Source organism: Chrysochloris asiatica, unplaced genomic scaffold, assembly GCF_000296735.1.
Source record: "Chrysochloris asiatica unplaced genomic scaffold, ChrAsi1.0 scaffold00451, whole genome shotgun sequence".
NCBI lineage: Eukaryota > Metazoa > Chordata > Mammalia > Afrosoricida > Chrysochloridae > Chrysochloris > Chrysochloris asiatica.
Window position 1 is genome coordinate 838,099 of NW_006408969.1, and position 3,169 is coordinate 841,267.

Here is a 3,169-nt window from a genome sequence, read left to right on the forward strand (position 1 = left end):
CAACTTTTAGAAAAGACAAATACATTATTTTTCAACATAATCTCCTTGTTTTTCAATATACTTTGACCATTTTTCAACAACCTTTTGGATCCCCTTATTAACAAATGTTTTAGGCTGAGGTGCGAGCCATGAATTCAATGTTGTCTTTACTACTTCATCAGATGTGAATCATCATCCTAGAAGGGTTGTTTTCAGGGGACCAAACAGGTGAAAGTCCAATGGAGCAAGTTCAGGACTTATAGGGAGGATGCTTTAACACCTCAATATGAAGTTTTTGCAGAGTTTCAACAGTGTGGGCAGAGGTGTATGGATGTGCACTGTCATGCTAGATCTCAAGGCCCTTGGGTAGCAGTCCTTTGCATTCAATTCAAAATTTAGGCTTCAGCTCTTCAGTGAGCTTCTCACTTTAATGAGCACTGTTGATTGGTGAATGTTTTTCCCTGATAGTGTTACAATTCTGGCCCTTGAGAATCCCAGAAAACTGTAAGCATTAATTTTTCAACTGATGGTTGACTTTTGAACTTTTTCTTTATTGGTGATTGAGGATGTTTCCATTCCATATTCTCCAGTTTACTCTCAGTCTCATAGTGATGAATCTATGTCTCATCACCAGTCATGATTTTTTTTTTTAAAGCAACTTTTGCCTTCTTTCAAGTATCAGTCCAAATTTTGTTTGCAGATGTTCACATTCACACCTGCATAGCAATGACCTTGAACAAAAAATGCTGGTAAGACAGCACAGCCAACAGCAAAAGTTTTAATATAACGGTTGTTGTTGTTATGAAGTGCTGTTGAGTCAGTTCTGACCCACAGCAACCCTGTATAGGGTTTCCGAGGAGCAGCTGGTGAGCTTGAACCACCGATCTTGCAGTTCAAATGGCTTTGCAGTCTGGCACATTAACCCACAGCGCCACAAGAGGACTCCAATGCAGTTAATTTTGATTCATTCTCTTACAATGAAATGTGCAAAGTCTTTAAGTTATAAAAATAGAACGGAAGAACATACACAGCCTTTCTGAACTTGAAATAACTGAAAAAAAAAAAAAAAAGTCAAGCCTCCACTTGCAATATTGAAGGAGGCTATGGATAAAATACTGAATGATGCAGAAAGTATTAAAAGAAGATGGAAATCCAACCAAAGAAAGTACAGGTACAAATGGCCTTCAATGGTGAGTTTTATCAAACATTCAGGCAAGAGCTGTTACTGATTCTACACGAATTATTCCAGAATATTGAAAAGGATGGGAAATTTCCTAATACATTTTATGAATGTATTATTAATTCATTGCAAGACAACATTGAATTCATGGCTCGTAGCTCATGCCAAAACCAGGGAAGGACATCACTAAAAATAAAATTATAACCAATATCCCTTATGAACATAGATGCAAAAATTCTCAACAAAATCCTAGCCAACAGGATTCATAAATTCATCAAAAAGTAACACATCATGACCAAGTAGGATTGATACCAGGGATACAAGGAAAGTTCAATATTAGACAATCAATGTAATCTATCATATAAATTTTTTTTAAAAAAGGACAAAATCCACATGATTGTATTGACTGATATTGACTGATACAGAAAAGGCACTTGACAAAATCCAATATCCATTCCTGATAAAAAGACTCAGCAAAGTAGGAATTGAAGGGAAATTCCTCAACATCAAGAACATATATATATAACTAACAGCCAACATCACACTCAATGGAGAGAAACTGAAAACTTTCTTTTTGTGAACAGGAACCAGACAAGGATGCCTTTGATTACCACTATTACCCAATATTAGCGTAGTGGTTATGAATCGGGCTGTGAGCCGCAAGGTCAGCAGTTCGAAACTACCAGCTGTTCCGCGGAAGAAAGATGAGGCTTTCTGCTCCCATAAAGATTTTCAGCCTCAGAAACCCTGTACAGGGTGGCTATGACTTGGAACCAACTCCATGGCATATAACAACAACAACTCAATATTGTGTTGGAAGTCAAGAGCTATAAGGCAAGATAGGGAAATGAAGGGAATCTAAATTGACAAAGTAGTAGGAAAACTCTATTTGCAGATGATATGATCCTATACATAGAAAACCTCAAAGACTCAGCAAAAAAAACTGGAAATCGATATGCAGAAGAATGAAACAAGACCATTATCTCACACCACATACAAAAACCAATTTAATATACATTAAAGACCTGAATGTGTGGGCTGGATGACCTTGAAGGTCATTTCAGCCCTTAAAGACATCTTAATCCTGAATGTAAACATTTCTTTATGTGTTTAAAAAGGAAATTTTGGTTTTGGACCTTAATTCATCCTTACATTTACCTATAGAATTAATCAACTTTTTCTTACTTTATGTTGATAAGTAAATTCATGTAAGTGCCACAGGATTCTCTGTGACTCTTTCAGTCACACTGAAAACCTAAGATAATAAATTTAGTGATCAGGTTAAATGGTGTTGTTACTTGCTTAAGAGAAACTTTTTTTCCCGCTTTTTGATCCTAAGAAAGACTACTCCAGTAATATGAGGAACTTCATGTTTGATGATACAGAGTTAAAAACACTTGACATTTTATTTACCTGTTAGAAAAGGACTGACTTGACTGGAAACATTAGGGGGTAGAAGCAGTATTGTGCTATGAGGCACACAGAGCTGTCATCAGCTAAGTCTTCCTCTCCCTGTACCCTGTCTCTTGGCCCAAGGGAACAGTGGGTTAGCTGTCCTTTTTCTCAATGGCAGCATTTTAAGGAAATACTGATGCAAAAAGGACCAAGATACACCTCTGCAAGGATAAGAATGAAATAGTAACTTGGGATTGGTCCACAAGCATTAAGAGCAGCTAAGGAAGTTCTTTACCTTCTGGGACTAGTCAACTTAAACAGTGAATATGGTCCCAACTTGCCCAAGATGAAAGCACCAGGCTGATCTGGATCTCAATATTAATGTGGATTTTCTAAATATCAGTAATCCAGTGGGATTAAGTATAAAAAAGAGTTTCCAGAAAAAACAAACACACAATCTACTTCTCGCTTAAAAAGGCTAAGTCTGAAAAATCACCTTAAAGGTAAAGGCTTTACTTGCTTCTTTCCTATACATTGACATAGTTATGTTCTTAAACACATTCATAGAGCTAAATTTGGCAGGTCATTTTAAAAAATGACTTTCTGGTTTTGTAC